Raw genomic sequence first — 19607 nt, 5'->3', positions numbered from 1 at the left:
AGCAACAAACAATAAAATATTTTCTCTGTTGCAAGATCTTCATTGATGCCTTCAGGATAGTTCAGTAAGGAATCAAAAGTGGTTGTCGACCACAAGGGCAATCAAAATTTCCCTTTCATTTGGCGCACTGTGTAACTGTGTGACCCTGTTTGAAACAGAGTGATGGCTCGGTATCTTTTTTTCTTTATTACCCTGGCTTGTCTAACACTCGCCTAGAGAGGTCAGGCTGAATTGGGAAGTGTGGATGCTGGTTGTTTTTCTGTGGTTAGCCATTTGCATTGATTCCATGCCTTGCCTTCTCTCAAATGCACCACGAAGGAGAGCTTTGGTTCTGTATGAAGCTACATGTACCTCGGCAACAGAGGTGTACACTGAGTGGCCACTTTGTTAGGGTACACGTGCACACCTGCTTGTTAATGCATATATATAATCAGCCAATCCAGTAGCAAGAACTCAGTGTGTAATATGGGCAAAAAGTTCAGCTGTTGTTTAGACCAGAATGGGGAAGACATCTGTGGGAAGATGAATCTCAGGGTTGTATACTGGTAATAAGTCTACTTTGAATCTTTGAAATGTAATCTAAGTGACTTTGAGTGTTTGGATTGGTTGTTGGCGCCAGATGGGGTGGTGTGAGTATCTCAGAAGCTGCTGATCTGCTGGGATTTTCACGCACGGCAGTCTGTAGAGTTTGCAGCAAATAGTGCAAAAAACAATAAAAAAAACCTCCAGTGAGCAGCGGTGTTGCAGATGAAAACATCTTGCTAATGAGAGCATTCAGAAGAGAATGGTTCAAGCTGACAGATAACTACGCTTTGCAACAGTGGTGTGCAGAGGAGCGCCTCTGAAAGCACACCATTTCGAACCTTGAAGTTGACGGGCCACAGCAGCAGAAGACCATGAAGACCTAGTGGCCCGCTTGGTGGCGCGATAACATCAGCGCCTGACTCCAGAGTGAAGGTTCCTGAGTTCGAATCCGAGTCGGGTTGAGCGTCGAGCTAGCAGCTCGGTCTCGTAAAAACAAGAGTAGCCTGCTGCGGAAACACCGTCAAAAGACGGTGCTCCGCTAACTCCACTGCCAAGTTAAGGGCTATTCTTCTTCTTCATACACCTAGTGGCTAGCTTATTAGGTACAGGGGGTACTGAATCATAGTTGTTGCTTGTGATTTTGGATTTCAGATGGATGAGGAGCAGGATTGCTGACATTACCTCATACGAGAAGTAGCAAGACGCATTTTCAGCTCCAGATCGTACAACTGTAACCTCTCGTGGAGTGTAATGTGTTTATAGAAGTTGGGTGAGAGTGGAAATGGCATCCTGAAAGACGATCTATGCTCTTCCCCATGAAGATTGGATAATTCTGGAAAAGGCGGTGAAAAGTGCAGAATAGTCATGGAGAAGCGTCACCTTTCCATGTCTGTTGAGAAAGCCCGTTGAAGGCAGGGCAGAAGAAAAGTGTTTTGGATTCATTTTTTCGCATTGGTAACTGAAATGTTGAATGAAATATGACTTGTTTTACATTGTGTTACATACCCCGTAGGTATCTTGTGACTGTCTTATGACCATGATGTAATTGAGTATCAGGTGAGCATGATGTAATGGTCTTGTGATGGTGGGGTGATGTAATTTCCCGCCAGTGTGAGGTCACGTGATGACAGGTTTCAACAGGTATAAACGGGAAAGCCTGCTGTGACGGAGGAGTTTTTGAGTTGAGTCGTTGTTTAATTCGTCAGTCACTCCGTTATGCTGTGTATTTGTCTCATGACGCAGTTTCGTTTTAAGGTGGAGTTTTACTTTCTACTGTAAGGTACATCATCGTTGTGCCGGCTGTTTTGGCCAATTGCTGCCAGTTTCTGTCTGATGTATCTTTGATTTAATGGAGAAGCAGAGAGGTAGATGCGGAAAGAAAAGAGAAGGAGGGGCACGAGGGTAAGAAAGGCAGGCAGGCTGAGGCAGAGGCAGACACGCAGATGGGGTGAGCGAGAGGCAGACAGATAGACAGGGGAGAAAAGGGAGAATGGATAAGCAGAAAGGGAGAGAAAGGGACCGAGACAAAAAGAAATGTGGGGGAAAAGAACTAGGCAGAACGACAAAAAAGCTAGTGAGATAGACAGTGACCAGCGCCATTGGATCCTAAAGTTTGTTTTTGGCTAGAAACCTCCGATAGACTGCCACAGCATTTAATATAATCATCTCTAAAGCCAGAAAACAAAGGAAGCAGAGAATCCTCTTCAGTCTAGCGAGCTTGTCAGAGCCTTCAGCTGTCGTGACTGGAAGTGAAACCGGGATGGCCAGCGGAGCCCAACTGTGTGCATCAGATTTGGTCGTGTGTATATTCTGGTCTGGTGATGGGAAGGCGATGTCAGCCCAGCTCAGTCCTTCACTGGCTTGCTCAGTATTACCTCAGGTGCCCTCTGCTCTTAAGTGACAGACGTCTATGCGCAGCAAGTCAAGCTTTTCATTTTGTCAGGCATGGGGTGGGGGGGAGGAGAGAAACTTCAATTCCCCATAAAATGCTGGAGGAACTCAGCAGGTTATACAGCATCTATTGTGGCCTCCGTCGGTCATGGTTGACCGTGGGTACTGGGCCTCTGGTAGTCACTGGGAATAGCTTCTCCAGGGCGCAAGCCAGGGCGGAGTTGATATGGAGATCCGTCAGTTGCCCATGCAGTGGGACCCCCCTCTCCATGCTGATGACAGAAGTCCAAAGGAAGGACGGAAGTCGGTACGGTTTGGTGCCAGCAGCATCGCAGGAGTTGCCGTGCCGGTGCCGGGTACAGCAGTCAGCCGCCTTCGGGACTCCGGATTTTCCCTCGGGGTTCACTCCCAAAGCCTTTCCCGTGAGCGGGTACAGCCGCAAGGCAGCGGAGGTTTGAAATCGGAGTTTTCCCTCTCCTAGATAAGCTACCATCTGTGGTTAATGAGTCCCATCTGCCCGGAGCAACTGGTTTTAAGGTGCCAGTGCCCCTTCTATGACATTTTGGGCCAAGACCTTTCATCAGTCCAGCTGAAGAGTCGACATTTCAGGCCGAGACTCTCCTTCCGGCCTGATGAAGAGTCTCTACCTGAAACGTTGACTGTTTATTCATTTCCATAGGTACTGCCTGACCTGCTGAGCTCCTCCAGCATTTTGAGCGTGTTGCTCTGGGGTTCCAGTGTCTGCAGGATCTCCTGTGTTACAGATTAACCATGGTCAGGATGGGTTGAAGTCAAGTAACAAAATAGAGAGAATACAGAGGAGATTTACTAGAATGTTACCTGGGTTTCAGCACCTAAGGTACAAAGAAAGGTTGAACAAGTTGGGTCTTTATTCTTTGGAGCGTAGAAGGTTGAGGGGGGACTTGATCGAGGTATTTAAAATTATGAGGGGGATAGATAGAGTTGATGTTGATAGGCTTTTTCCATTGAGAGTAGGAGAGATTCAAACAAGAGGACATGAGTTGAGAGTTAGGGGGCAAAAGTTGAGGGGTAACACGAGGGGGAATTTCTTTACTCAGAGAATGGTAGCTGTTTGGAACGAGCTTCCAGTAGAAGGGGTAGAGGCAGGTTTGATATTGTCATTTAAAGTAAAATTGGATAGGTATATGGACAGGAAAGGAATGGAGGGTTATGGGCTGAGTGCAGGTCAGTGGGACTAGGAGAGAGTAAGCGTTCGGCATGGACTAGAAGGGCCGAGATGGCCTGTTTCCGTGCTGTAATTGTTATATGGTTAAGTATTATTTTTACGCCTGGGGGGCCTCCAGCAGGAAATGATACACTTCTGCGGACGGTTTCTGTTCGGTTGGGCTGAAAGTCCATTCTCACAGACTTGTGAAGCAGAAATAACATTAAGGTTTCCAGCAGCAGAGAGCCACACATAAGCCCAAAGAGGTGCCGATTACAGCATGAAGTATTCAGCCCCCGCAGAACATTGCAAAATACAATGGCTCCATTCACCAAAAATTCCTCAGAATGGAGAATGAAACAGCTGGCACTTCTCTCTGCCCCAGCAATGGCTCTTTAAAACTCTACTGGCCCTCCATTATTAACATAACACGCACGGGGAAACGATCCATAATATTTCTAATAGAGCAGACACGGTTTCTCATGCTCCAAAATTAAAACTATTTATGAAAACCGTTGAAAATGCAATTTGTCTTTGTCCTTACTTTGAAATTACTGGAAGGCAGTGAACCTGTCCATATAAGATTGAATCCGGACGGGATAAATAATTTCTCTCAGCCTGTAGTTTATAATTTCTAACTTGCTTGGATGCTTCATAGGTATTGTTGTTGAAGCAGGCAATAATTGCAAAGTTGCTCACCTATCTGGTTGGTTAATGGAGCACTGTGTAACCAGAGAAGCTAAATATTACAAACTGGCGCTTTCTGCAATGTTATCTAATTTTAAGGGGAGGTCTGCACTCACTGTATATTGGGACTTGGAACATCCTAAAATGCTTAGTGGTTAGAAATTACTTAACAAAAAAAATTATACCTACAGCTGTTACGAAGGCAAGCACGTGGCCATTTTTCACATAGCAAAGTCCCAAACAGAACAATGAAATCAACCAAATGCTAAAGAGGCGGGAAACTGAATATTAAGAAAAGCATTGAAAATCTCTACAGGTCATACAGGCACAGCATGGAAACAGGCTCTTTGACCCAATGTGTCCGTGCTGACCAAATATTAAAAGACCTAGACAGAGTGAATGTGGAGAGGATGCTTCCATTTGTGGGAGAGTCTAGGACCAGAGGGTGCAGTTGCAGAATAAGAGGATGTCCCGTTAGAACCACTGTTCCCTCTAAGGTGCAAGGCCTCGCAGTGACTGAAATGCTCCCGTGCACGTGGCCTTCATTGCCAGGCAGCTGCAGTTCTCTCTTATGTAATGTTCTATTAATGTGCCGTGCAGTTTTCAGGCTGCGTAAAAATAAATAATAAAGAGCCTGCTCAGAGCAATGGCTGGTCCGTGCAGCTGTTTAAAAAAAACCTTCGAGGGTCCAACGTTGTTTAGAACCGAGATCAGGAGGAATTTCTTTCACCAGAGGGTGGTGAATTTGTGGAATTCATTGTTGCAGATGGCCGTGGAGGCCAAAGCGTTGGATGTACTTAAAGTGGAAGTTGATAGGTTCTCGCTTAGTAAGGGCATCAACGATAATGGGGAGAAGGTGGGAGAATGGGATTGAGAGGGAAAATAAGTCATCCAGGATCAAATGTTGGAGCAGAGTCCAGAGGTGAAGTGGCCTAATTCTGCTCCTGTGTCTCGTAGTCAAAATATCTACCTGAACTTGTCCCATACTCTCCGAATCTGGTGTCCCCAACCTGGGGGTCCATGGATCTCTTGCTTAATGGTTTTGGTCCATGGCATAAAAAAAGGTTGGGAACCCCTGCTCTAAGATTTTCCTATCCTGGTACCAGTCCAAATACTTTTCAAACTGGCTTCTTTTACTTTCTCTGGAAGTTCATTCCACGTGTCCACAAAAGTCCCTGTAGAAAATCTTTCCCCCTTCAATTTTTGCCCTCACCTTAACACAAGGATGTAAGAGAGTAGGGGACTCTGCCAGATGCATTGCAGGCACATCCCTCCCCACTGGTAGTATCTATAGGAGGTATTGTCTCAAAAAGGGAACATCCATCGTCCATCATCCTTACCATCTGAGCTATTCTAGCTTTTTTTGCATCTACCATTGGGTACTTGAAGTCCCACACCACCAGGTTGAGGAACAGCTTCTTCCTGTCAACCCTTCAGTTCTTGAACTAACCTGCAAAACCTTAACCACTACAGCTTAGCAACACTATAACCACGATGGTCAAATTGTACTGAAGTGGACTTTTTTGTTGTGGAAATTGTGTATATGTTATGGTTTTATTGCCTTGTGAATACTATTTTCATAAGAAAAACGATGACCCCCCCCGGATGATGAAGTCGGAGCAAAATTTAATTGATGAGGACTGTGGACTTTAATTCGGTTTTTATGAAGGTTTCTATTTCTAGTTCTAGTTCTATCTACAATGTTTTATTTTTTTGTTACAACTATTGGGTGATTTTCGAATTGGGTGGCCTGCGGGTGGTGAATACTGAGCTGAACTGTACTGAAATACTGTTTTTTTGTGTTGCTGTTTGCATGATTTTTCTGTTCGTTGGAGGGAATGGCTGTGTTTCTTTAATGGTTTTCTTTGAACTGCTGGTCTTGTGGTTCTTCTTTGTTTCATGAGTATCTGTGGGGAAGACAAATTCCAGAAACAGGCCCTTTGGCCCATCCAGTCTGTGCTGAGCCATTTAAACTGCCTCGACCTGCACCGGGACCATAGCCCTCCATACCCGTACCATCCATGTACCTATCCAAACTTCTCTTAAACGTTCAAATTGAATTTGCATCCACCACTTGTGCTAGCAGCTCGTTCCCCACTCTCACCATCCTCTGAGTGAAGGAGTTTCCCCTCATGGTGCCCTTTAACTTTTCATCTTATACCCCTAACCCATGACCTCTGGTTGTAGTCCCATCCAGCTTCAGTGGAAAAAGCCAGCTTGTATTTTTCCTATCTATATCCCTCGTAATTTTTTTTAACCTCTATCTAATCTCTTAGTCTTCTAAGTTTCAAGGAATAAAGCCTTAGCCTATTCAATCTTTCCATATTACTCAGATCCTTGTAAATTTTCTCTGTGCTCTTTCAAATTTACTTACATCTTTCTTGTAGGTAGGTGACCAAAACTGCACACAGTACTCCAAATTAGACCTCACCAATGTCTTAAACAACTTCAACGTAGCATCCTATCTCCTGTACTCACTACTTTGATTTATGGAAGCCAGTGAGCCAAAAGCTTTCTTTATGACCCTATCTACCTGTGCCGCCACTTTCAGTGAATTATGGACCTGTATTTCCAGATCCTTTTGTTCTACTGCACTCCTCAGTGACCTATCGCTCACTGTTTAAGACCCACCCCTGTCGGTTCTACTGGACTCCTTATCTGCATGGCACAAATTTCCTCCCCTTTGCCCCCGTGAGAAAAAAAAATCAGCTGTTGCTTTTGCTGATGACGCTGACTCCATCAGGTCCAAAAAAAGACGTGAGTAAAAGATGTGGTTTGTGGTATTTTTGTTAAATACAAGGATAAAGCAAATGCCACTGGTTTAGTTTGAACAAACGTTTCAAGTGCTCGTTCGGTCTGAGACTGCTTCATACCAAATGCAGATAAATGGGATTACCCAGGAAAGCACCTTGGTTAGCAGGCATGAGTTGGGCTGAAGGGCCTGTTTTCATTCTGTCCTACTGAATGGCAACAACAAAAATAGATATTCCCTCCTCCCTCCTCTTCCACACTTTCATTAATACTCAAAAACTGAATTCTGTCCCTCAGCATAGCAATTAGCTGTGAGCCTTGCTTGCCTAAGATAAAATCAGCTTGAATCCAAGTCCTTTGCTGTCAGCTATGTTTTCTTCCAATACCTGATGAAAGAGTATTCACTGAACAGGAAGTCAAGTATCACCCAAAAAAAAATCTATATTTCCTCCAGAAGCAGCCTCTTTTTATAATTCACCTTCAAAATAATAATTTTTGTCCCTTCCCTTCGGAATGACTCCCCGCTTCACTGGATGGTTTGCTGCAGAATCCACATAAAAGTTTTTGCAGGTTCATGCCAGTCTCAGCAAGTCTCAAGACCTGCTCATTAGAATGCAATTTATTCCATCATGGCAGCTTTATTCCTGGAACACTTGGCCATATTAAGATGAACTAACAATTCTTAAGGAAACCGTACAGAATCTGCCGGCGGTGGGGCTGTCAAGCCCAGCGAGTGAATGGAGTGAACAACCTTTAAAACTAAAGGTTACTATAAGATTCAATTTCCAGTTTCTTTTTTATTATTTCCCACACAGATAAGGATGCAAACATTCTCGGCTAAAGTTTTCCATCCTCACCATATCTCCCTGTCAGTGTCAAACCCAACAAGGATCTTAGATCATAAGACAGAGAAGCAGAATTAGGCCATTCAGCCCATCACGTCTGCTCTGCCAGTCCATCATGGCTGATGTATTATCCCTTTCAATCCCATTTTGCTGCTTTCTCCCCATAACCTTTGATGCCCTTACCAATCAAGACCCTGTGAGACTTTGCTTTACATATTCCCAATAACCGTATCTCCACAACAGTCTGTGGCAATTAATTCCACTGGCTCCTTATCCCTGCTCCTAAGGGATGTTTGGGGGTTTGGGGTTCTATGTTCTTGCTGTGGTATCTCCATGTGCATGAGGGAGGTATGGGAAGTTTGGGGGTTTACAAGTGTTTGTTGTTTTATTTTCTTTTCGGGGGTTGCTGTCAAGAGAAGACAAATCTCAAGAGTTGTATTCTGCTTACATACTTTGATAATAAAGTGAACCTTTGAACGTCTCTCCGCACTGAGCCCGTGCCCTCTGGTCCCAGACTCCCCCACAAAAGGAAGCATCCTCTCCCCATCCAGGCTTTTCAACGCTCGATAGGCTTCAATGAAGCCTCCCACCCAGCAACATTCTTTCAAACGCCAGTGAGTACTGATTTTATTTCCAAATCATTATCATCATTATGTGCCATGTCATATGACGAGGGCAATCAAGATCTCATGACCATGAAAGTTCTTGGCAAATTTTTCTACAGAAGTGGTTTGCCATTGCCTTCTTCTGGGCAGTGTCTTTACAAGACGGATGACCCCAGCCATTATCGATACTCTTCAGAGATTTTCTGCCTGACGTCAGTGGTCACATAACTAGGACTTGTGATACACACCAGCTGCTCATACGACCATCCAGCACCTGCTCCCATGGCTTCCCATGACCTTGATCGGGGGCTAAGCAGGTGCTACACCTTGCCCAAGGGTGACCTACAGGCTAGCGGAGGGAAGGAGTGCCTATCACCTCCTTTGGTAGAACCGTATCTCCACTCCGCCAACCAAAATATTAAATAGGGTTGTTGTTATATCCAAAAGACTTGCTCACTTTTAATAAATCAAATGGTCTGTCCCATCTGTCAGGACAGCTTCTTAGCGTTTCAACCTTCAGGGTAAAATTCCTCAAGTTTCGTATCCACTCTTTATCTCTGCTAAAAATATCACTTCCCTGCAGCTCAGCTAAATTCTTCCAAGACTCCCACTCTTTACTTGGAGGAAGTACAAGGATTCAATCAATAATGAGTTTTGCTGGAGTGCTTTTTTTCCCAATTACTGGAACGTCAACTTGAATTGCATTTTCTGCATCAAACAGATAAAAAGCCGAGAATGATAAAAATTGTTGAAGACAATAACATACACCTGAGATTCTGCAGTCTCCTGAAATCTTGTACAACACACACGATGCTGGAGGAACTCAGCAAATCTGGCATCATCTATGGAGGGGAATAAACTGTCGACGTTTTGGTCTGCGGCCCTTCATCCGGACTGGGAAAGAAGGGTTCGAGAGCAGCAGAGATCACAGAGGGCAAAGAGAAGACTTAATCTTCATGATTATACGTTAGGAAAATTCTAGGCAGCTTCTAGAGTAGGTTACATGGTCGGCACAACATTGTGGACCAAATGGCCTGCAATGTGCTGTAAGTTCTCTATGTTTCTATGATAGGCATACCTTGGAGAGACTTGGAAGTGCAGCAGCAAAGCATAAACACAAGGTACTCAGCAGATGCTGGAAATTCAGAGCAGCACATACAAAATATTGGAGAAGTTCAGTGTTCCCAAGCCTTCCCAGTCCTGATGAATAGACTTAGCCTGGAAAGTTGACTGTTTATTCCCCTCCATAGATGCTGCCTGGCCTGCTGAGTCCCTCCAGCATTTTGTGTGTGTGTGTGTGTGTGTGTGTGTGTGTGTGTGTGTGTGTGTGTGTGTGTGTGTGTGTGAGTGTTACTCTGGATTTCCAGCTTCTGCGGAATCTCTTGTCTCTATTCATGTTGCTGTCAGGCAGCGGAAATGACTCACACACCTTTTTACAGCAGCTTCTTCCCCTCTACCATCAGGTTCTTAAACAAACTTGAAAACCCTACCTAACACCACCTCGGACTGGATTCCCTTTGCTTTCTCCCAACTTAATGAATGTTGTTTTGTTTATTTTGTAGTGTGCATTATGCATAATTTACATGAATTTATGTTGACTTGTGTATGTAATGTGCTGCTGCTTCTGAAAGCTAATATTCATGGCATTTATATCCTGCGTGTGTATGCCTGCGGCAGTGAACTTGATCCTAATGGAATAGCAGTGTCACATAAATACACAGTGTGAGTGTTCAAAGTTCAAAATAAATTTATTATCAAAGTACATATATGTAGCAGCCATACCAAAATGAAACCCAAGCAATTACCGCTGCCAATGACCTTATGGATTTGTTATATTGCGTGACGCGCCCTCACTCTTAGAGACGAGGAGATGTTTTAGATCTTTTATTAGCAATGAGCAAAAATACAGTCTTGAAGCGATGAAATTTAAATGTCCCCACATATTAGCTATGTGTTATTGAGCGGTCTGCAAAAGATATGACCTCCACCAGTCCCCAGCTACAAGCGGCTATGAACAAAGCATGGATACGAGACTTATTCCCTTTGCTTTTAATATGCCTCTCCCACACATGTGACTAGATACCATAATAAAAGTGCATCACAGAATGCAATGCGGATGGAGAACAGATGCATGGCTCCTACAATATACAACCCTGAGATTAATTGCCTTGTGGGCTTGCTCAATAAATATACAGAATAATAACCATAACAGGATCAATGAAAGGCCGCCCAACTTGAGCATTCAGCTAGAGTGCAGAAGACAACAAAGTGTGCAAATACGAAAAGAAAGAAAGATAAATAAATAAACAAACAAACAAGCAAACAATAAATGTTGAGAACATGAAATGAAGAATCCTTGAAAGTGAGTCCTTTGGTTGTGGGAACATTTGAATGATGTTCAATATCACATTAGGGTTGCATGTAAATTGGATGAAAAGAATTATGTGCATTAATAAGGAGGAAGTAAGGATTAACTTTATTCACTGTATACTTTGAAATGTATTTGAAGTTTTCTATGGTGCGTTGGTGTGACATGAAATAGAAAACAGCATTCAACAATTATACCAAATTATAGATAAATACAGTTAGAAGTACAGAATTGGAATAAAATGTGCTTGAATACATAAATTCCAGCAAGTATTTACAGTGTACACAGTGGTATAAAAAATAGTATAAAGTGTCTACACTTCAGTGCAGTGACTGAGCTCATAAATAGAAGGGGTTGGGGTGGCTAACTAGAATGGTTGACCAGATTAACTGCCTGGGGCAAGACATTTGTAAGACGCTGTGAAGTTCATAATTTAATAGCCAAGATTTTGTGGTACAGGTTGAATACCTCTTATCTTGTTTTTGGGAGATTTTGGAATATATAATGAGATAACCATGATTTCTGACTCTAAATTTATGTGGACTGGTAAGCAGTCTTTGTCTTTTACTTATTCATCACGCATATGTGCTTAACAGTAAATGTTATTCCATACCATTTATATAATGAGACTATAATGTGTGCAGGGTAACAACAGTAGCATTGGGAGAATACCTGAAACAGCTGTGGAACAACACTGAACAAAGGTAGGCTTTCCATCTCCACCTACGATGCTATGTTTTGATTAAAAGGTTACATTACACAGTATTACTACTTTACTTTTTTATAGTTTTTCTGTAAGGTATAAAACAATCAGCATTGTAGACTTGTTCTGGTGTCAGATTTTCATCAGTGACACTTTAAAAATTTAATGCCATTATGTAAGGTATAAAAGCAATCAGCATTGTAGATTTATTCTGGTGCTAGATTTTCGTGATCAGCAGATGTTTTAAAAATTTAATGTCCATGCCTTTCCTTAAATTTCTGCAAACCAGCCCGCTGAATATTCACAATTTCCTTCAATTTTCAGTTTGTTGTGATAGATCTTTGTTCGTTCCATGATCAGCATAAGTTCACTGCATTAAGCAGCGTATTTTCACTCTGACGATGAGAATACATGATCAGATCCTATTTTTTTTTTCATTTTCTGCATGTTTTTCTATTTATTTATTTTTAATTATTGAGATACAGTCCGGAATACACCCTTCTGGCTCTTCGAATCGTGCCACCCAGCGATCCCCTGATTTAATTGTAGCCTAACCACAGGACAATTTACAATGTCCAAATATTCTACCAACCAGTACATTTTTGGAGTGTGGGCAGAAACTGGAGCACCTGGAGGAAGCCCACACTGACATGGGGAGAATGTACAAACTCCTTACAGGCAGTGGCAGGAATCAAACCTGGGTTGCCTGCACTGTAAAGCATTGTGCTAACCACTGCGCTACTGTGCCACACGGACAGTGCCTATAAAAAGTATCCCCCCCACCCCACTGGAAGTTCTCATGTTTTATTGTTTTACAACACTGAATCACAGTAGATTTCATTTGGCTTTTTTTGACACTGATTAACAGAAAAGACTTCCGTGTCAAAGTGAAAAACTAATTTCTACAAATTGGTCTAGATTTATTACAATTATTAAACACAAAATAATTGATTGCATAAGTATTCAGCCCCTTCAAGTCAGTATTTATTGATGCACCCTTGGCAGCAATTACAAATTTGAGTCCGTGTGGATAGGTCTCTATCAGCTTTGCACATCTGGACACTACAAGTTTTCCCCATTCTTCTTTACAAAACTGCCCAAGCTTAGTCAGATTGCATGGGGATCGTGAGTGAATAGCACTTTTCAAGTCCAGCCAAAAATTCTTAATTGGATTGAGGTCTGGACTCTGATTTGGCCAATCCAGGACATTAACTTTGATGTTTTTAAGCCATTCCTGAGTAGCTTTGGCTTTATGCTTGCGGTTATTGTCTTTCTGGAAAACAAATCTTCTCCCAAGTCACAGCTCTCTTGCAGACTGCATCAGGTTTTCCTGCAGGATTTCCCTGTATTTTGCTGCATTCATTTTACCCTCTACCTTCACAATCCTCCCAGGGCCTGCTGCAGTGAAGCATCCCCACAGCACGATGCAGCCTCCACCATGTTTCCCAGCAGCGATGATGTGCTTTTGGTTATGTGTGGTGTTCGGCTTACACTAAACGTAGCATTTAAACTGATGGGCAAAAAGCTCAATTTTGGTTTCATCAGACCATAGAACCTTCTTCCAGCTGACTTCAGAGTCTCCCACATGCCTTCTGGCAAACTCTCACTTAGGTTGCTTCATGTGAGTTGTTTTCAACAGTGACTTTCTCTTGGCCACTCTCCCATAAAGCTGCGACTGGTGAAGCACCCAGGCAACATTTGTTGCATATGTAGTCTCTCCTATGTCAGCCACTGAAGCTTGTAACCCCTCCAGAGTTGTCACAGGTTTCTTGGTGGCTTCCTTCACTAGTTCCCTTCTCACACAGCCATTCAGTTTTTGAGGACGGCCTACTCTAAGTACATTTACAGCTGTGCCATATTCTTTACATTTTCTGGTGATTGATTTAACTGTACTCCAAGGGATATTCAGTGACTTGGAAATTTTCTTGTGTCCATCTCCTGACTTGTTCTTTTCAATAACCTTTTTGTAGAGATGTTTTTTTTTGTCTTCATGGTGTATTCTTTGCTAGGATACTGACTCACTAGCAATTGGATCTTCTAGATACAGGTGTATTTTTACTACAGTCAGTTGAAACACCTTGACTGCACATAGGTCTCCAAAAACAGATTTCCATTTAACCAAATATGTGACTTTTAAAGCCAATTGGCTGCGGCAGTGATGATTTCGTGTGTCGTGATGAAGGGGGTGAATACACATGCAATCAATTATTTTGTGTTTTATAGTTGTAGTTAATTTAGATCACTTTGTAGGGATCTGTTTTTATTTGAACACGGGAAAGTCTTTTTCTGTTGATCAGTGTCAAAAAAGCCAAATTACATCCACTGTGATTCAGTGTTGTAAAACATGAAATCTTCCAAGGGAGTAAATACTTTTTGTAGGCTCTGTATGTAACCAACAGGAGTTTATTAACATAGTTCATTACATATGCGATGTCACTGCTCAGAACTGTCTGTGGTGCGCTGACACCTTCACATCGCCTGGGAAACTTCCCAATGTCCCGTGGAATTTTTCATTCGTTACATCATGTCAAAAAAAAAAGCAGATTTCGTAGGTTTTCAGATTTTGAAATTTCGGAGAAGAGGCACTCAACCTGTAATAATTGAACTCCCTTGAAGTATTCTCTCATCAGAATCAGAATCAGAATCAGGTTTAATATCACTGGCATATGTACAGTGCAATATATAATAATAGAGAGAAAAACCTGAATTACAACAAGTGTATATTAAATTACATAAATAGCGCTTAATTAGAAATAGAAGCAAAAAAGTAGTGAGGTAGTGTTCATGGGTTCAACGTCCATTCAGAAATCAGATGGCAGAGGGGAAGAAGCTGTTCCTGAATCGCTGAGTGTGTGTCTTCAGACTCCTGTACCTCCTCCCTGATGGCAGAGGGGAAGAAGCTGTTCCTGAATCGCTGAGTGTGTGTCTTCAGGCTCCTGTACCTCCTCCCTGATGGCAGAGGGGAAGAAGCTGTTCCTGAATCGATGAGTGTGTGTCTTCAGGCTCCTGTACCTCCTCCCTGATGGCAGAGGGGAAGAAGCTGTTCCTGAATCGCTGAGTGTGTGTCTTCAGACTCCTGTACCTCCTCCCTGATGGCAGAGGGGAAGAAGCTGTTCCTGAATCGCTGAGTGTGTGTCTTCAGGCTCCTGTACCTCCTCCCTGATGGCAGAGGGGAAGAAGCTGTTCCTGAATCGATGAGTGTGTGTCTTCAGGCTCCTGTACCTCCTCCCTGATGGCAGAGGGGAAGAAGCTGTTCCTGAATCGCTGAGTGTGTGTCTTCAGGCTTCTGTACCTCCTCCCTGATGGCAGAGGGGAAGAAGCTGTTCCTGAATCGCTGAGTGTGTGTCTTCAGGCTTCTGTACCTCCTCCCTGATGACAGAGGGGAAGAAGCTGTTCCTGAATCATTGAGTGTGTGTCTTCAGACTCCTGTACCTCCTCCCTGATGGCAGAGGGGAAGAAGCTGTTCCTGAATCGCTGAGTGTGTGTCTTCAGGCTTCTGTACCTCCTCCCTGATGGCAGAGGGGAAGAAGCTGTTCCTGAATCGTTGAGTGTGTGTCTTCAGGCTCCTGTACCTCCTCCCTGATGGCAGAGGGGAAGAAGCTGTTCCTGAATCGCTGAGTGTGTGCCTTCAGGCTCCTGTACCTCCTCCCTGATGGCAGAGGGGAAGAAGCTGTTCCTGAATCGCTGAGTGTGTGTCTTCAGGCTCCTGTACCTCCTCCCTGATGGTAACAATGAGAAGAAGGAATGCCTTGGGTGGAGGGAGTCCTTAATGCTGGATGCCATCTTTCTCAGGCATTGCTCCTTCAGGACGTCCTGGGTGCTACAGAGGCTAGTGCTCATGATGGAGCTGACTAATTTACAACTCTCTGCAGCTTATTTCGACCCTGTGCAGTTGCCCACCCCCACCCCAAAGCCAGACCGTGATGCAGCCAATTAGAACGCTGTCCAGAGTACATCTGTAGAAATTTTTGAGTGTTCTTGGTGACATACCAAATCTCTTTATCTCCCAATGAAGTATAGTGCTGTCGTTCCTTCTTTAGAGTTACATGGATATATTGGGCCCTGGTAAGGTCCTCAGAGATCTTGACACCCTGGAATTTGAAATTACTCACTCTCACCACCTCATTCCTTTATTAGGATTGGTTTGTGCTCCATTGTTCTACCCTTCCTGAAGCCCACAATCAGCTCTTTCATCTTACTGACGTTGAGTGCAAGGTTGTTGTTGTGACACCACTCCACCAGCTGATATATCTGGCTCCTGTACACCCTCTCATCTCCATCTGAGATTCTGCCAACAATGGTTGTATCAACAGCAAATTTATAGATGGCATTTGAGCTGTGTCTAGCCACACAGTTCTGTTGTCTTCCCCCTTCCTTTCCAGTCCTGCAAACAGCTAGGCTGTCTCATTTCTACACTTCACTGTCCATACAGGAGTTGGGGTATCCTGAGGATGTGAGAAAGGTGCATGTTTATACCATTTCCTTTGTTCAAGGATGCTTCTGTCAGTAATTTCTTTAGGGGACATTTGACATTTTGGGACACCTTAAGACTGGATGTTTTAAGCACCTTGCAATATTCAAAGTCTTTGCTCATTTCTTGCACAATATATTACTTACGGAGGCATTTCTCATGGACCCTGAACTGACTGAGTGAGGCAGAGAGAATCTATCACAGTCAAGGGTTCAAAGCACATCTATTATCAAAGAATGTGTAAATTATACAACCTTGAGGTTTGCCTGCTTACAGGCAGCCACAAAGCAAGAAATTCGAAAGACCCAATTAAAGAAAAAAAACACTGCGCGGAGATGGAGAAAAAAAGCCTTGCAAACAATAGAAACATTTACTGTTTATTGGGTATCAGGTTTATTATCACCGGCATGTGATGTGAAATTTGTTAACTGAGCAGCAGCAGTTCAATGCAATACATAATCTAGCAGAGAGAAAAAATACGTAAATCAAATAAAAATAATAATAAATAAACAAGTAAATCAATTATTTATACGTATTGAATAGATTAAAAACATACAAAAACAGGAATATGGTATATTAAGAAAGAGTAAGGTAGTGTCCAAAGATTCAATGTCCGTTTAGGAATTGGATAGCAGAGGGGAAGAAGCTGTTTCTGAATTGTTGAGTGTGTGCCTTCAGGCTTCTGTACCTCCTACCTGATGGTAACAGTGAGAAAAGGGCATGCCCTGAGTGCTTTCTGAGACACTGCTCCCTGAAGATGTCCTGGGTACTTTGTAGGCTAGTACCCAAGATGGAGCTGACTAGATTTACAACCTTCTGTAGCTGTTTTCAGTCCCGTGCAGTAGCCTCTCCGTACAAGACAGTGATGCAGCCTGTCAGAATGCTCTCCACGGTACAACTATAGAAGTTTTTGAGAATATTTGTTGAAAGACCAAATCTCTTCAAACTTCTAATAAAGTATAGTCGCTGTCTTACCTCCTTTATAACTACATCGATATGTTGGGACCAGGTTACATCCTCAGAGATCCTGACACACAGGAAATTGAAGCTGCTCATTCTCTCCACTGCTGACCCCTCTATGAGGATTGGTACGTGTTCTTTCATTTTACCCTCCCTGAAGTCCACAATCAGCTCTTTTGTTTTACTGACATTGAGTGCCAGGTTGTTGCTGCAACACCACTCCACTGGTTGGCATATCTTGTTGCTGTATGCCCTCTCATCTCCATCTGAGATTCTACCAAGAATGGTTGTATCATCAGCAAATTTATGGTATTTGAGCTATGCCTAGTCACTCAGTTATGTGTATGCAGAGAATAGAGCAGTGGGCTAAGCACACACCCCTGAGGCACGCCAGTATTGATTGTCAGCGAGGAGGATATGTTAACACCAATCCGCACAGATCGTGGTCTTCCAGTTAGGAAGTCAAAGATCCAATTGCAGAGGGAGGTGCAGAGGCCCAGGTTCTGCAACTTCTGAATCAGGATTGTGGGAATGATGGTATTAAATGCTGAGCTATAGTTGACGAACAGCATCCTGATGTAGGTGTTTGTGTTGTCCAGGTTGCCCAAAGCAGTGTGGAGAGTCATTGAGATTGCATCTGCCGTTGAGGTATTGTGGTGATAGGCAAATTGCAATGGGTCCAGGTCTTTACTGAGGCAGGAGTTCAATCTAGTCATGAACAACTTCTCAAAGCATTTCATCGCTGTCGATGTGAGTGCTGCCAGGCGATAGCCATTAAGGCATTAGTCTTCTTAGGCACTGGTATCATTGTTGCTTTTTTGAAGCACGTGGGAACTTCTGCCAACTTACTGAACTTAATTTCTGTAAGTTAACTCCATTCATTGAACCCTATGCAGTTAATTAGAGTGTGCTAGAAACTTTTTATCAGCAATTTGTTAGCCTGAAGTTTCCTACTTGCCACGATTCAGAATTAGCAGAGTCATACCATTGAACATAGAACATGTAAGAGTACAGCTCAGGAATAGGCCATTCGGCCCACAATGTTGTGCTGAACCAGCTAAAAAGCAAATCAAAAACACATCAAACACTAATCCCTCCTACCTACGCCTCATTTGTATCCCTCCATCTTCCTTGCATCCATGTGGCTATCCAAATGTCTTTTAAAAGCCTCCAATGTATTTGCCTCTACCATCATACCAGGCAGTGCATTCCAGGCATCCTCCACTCTTTGAGTAAAAAACTTATCCCTCACACCTTTCGCCCTGAACCTACTCCCTCTCACCTTCAATACATGCCCTCTATATTTTAGACATTTCAACCTTAGGAAACAGATACTCCCCGCCTACTCTATCTTTGCCTCTCATAATCTTGTCAGCCTCTTTCAGATCTCCCCTCAGCCTCCGACACTCCAGAGAAAACAACCCAAGTTTGTCCAGCCTCTCAGGATAGCCCATGCCCTCTAAATGAGGTGGCATCCTGGTAAACCCCTTCTGCACCCTCTCCAAAGCCTCACCATCCTTCCTATAGTGGGGCGACCAGAACTGTGTGCAGTACTCCAGATGTGGCCTAACCGGAGTTTTTTAAAGTAACAATATTAGAAAATAATCTTTCAAGATTTATGGGCATTTGCTGGTTAAACATAATTGAAAACTGGACGGAAAATTTGACCTTCTCTAATGATCCAAGTTTATTTTTCAGTTAATCATTTTAATTTCTAGTAAATTTTTTCTATTCATCTAAAAAAATTAACTGTCTGACGAGATATTCAATCATCTTTGTAAGTGTGTTCCTTCAGAATCTCCATAAACGATTTGAAATGTTATGATTTGGTTCCATGCTTTCCTCAGGTATATTTTCAAATTATGTAAATTTGACAGTTAATGAAAGCCTTGAAAATTGAAATAATCTGTTCAACAGAAACATGAATCAACACAAATTTATAGCAATGGAAAAAAAAAAGACGTGCTTTTTACAACCTTGAAGTGCCTCAGAGGTAATAAAGCACTTTAGAAGGCAGTTTCTGTTCTAATGGAGCGGCTAATTTGCATATAGTAAGCTCACACAGGGAGAGGGTTATTGTGTACTGGTTTACAATTTCTTCAATGCCTGCAAATTCACACAAATGCACCGGTGTTCTCGCCTCAGCCATTACTGAATCGCCAACAGACTAGGAAGGGCAAGTTTGCGTGTTTCGCCAGCTTGCAAACCACAAGCGAGACCAGGTAGGGTGCGGGAGGTGGCAAGAGAGAGGGGGTGTGTGTTATGGAGTCGAAAGGCACTGCCTGCGGGCAATCGGTGGCAAGTTCCGGTAACCAGTGGTCAGCAGTCAGTTAGACCATTCCTGTGTTCCCATGGACCCCGAACCAACTGAGCGAGGCAGAGAGGATCCATCGTATTCAAAGGTGCAAAGCACCTTTTTAGTAGCTATGTGTAAATTTTACAACCTTGAGATTTGTCTGCTTACAGGCAGCCGCAAAGCAAGAAATTCGAGAGACCCAATTAAAGAAAAAAGACCAAAAAATATACTGCGCATAGGGAGAAATATCGTGCATTTAGAAGCACTTGCTGTATTTTCTGTAAGTTAACTCCATTCAATGAACTCTATGCAGTGGAGCC

General features: G+C 43.1%; 1 protein-coding gene across 7 annotated transcripts in view; it reads left to right on the top strand.

Moving 5' to 3' along the window:
- Window positions 1–19607, top strand: part of nkain1 (sodium/potassium transporting ATPase interacting 1) — an 860191-nt gene that overhangs the window by 28769 nt on the left and 811815 nt on the right. The gene's annotated exons all lie outside the window — the stretch shown is intronic.

Source organism: Hypanus sabinus, chromosome 24 (genome assembly GCF_030144855.1).
Source record: "Hypanus sabinus isolate sHypSab1 chromosome 24, sHypSab1.hap1, whole genome shotgun sequence".
In the NCBI taxonomy this organism is placed as follows: Eukaryota; Metazoa; Chordata; class Chondrichthyes; order Myliobatiformes; family Dasyatidae; genus Hypanus; species Hypanus sabinus.
The sequence above is the reverse complement of the archived record's forward strand: the minus strand, read 5'-3'. Positions and strand labels throughout refer to the sequence as shown.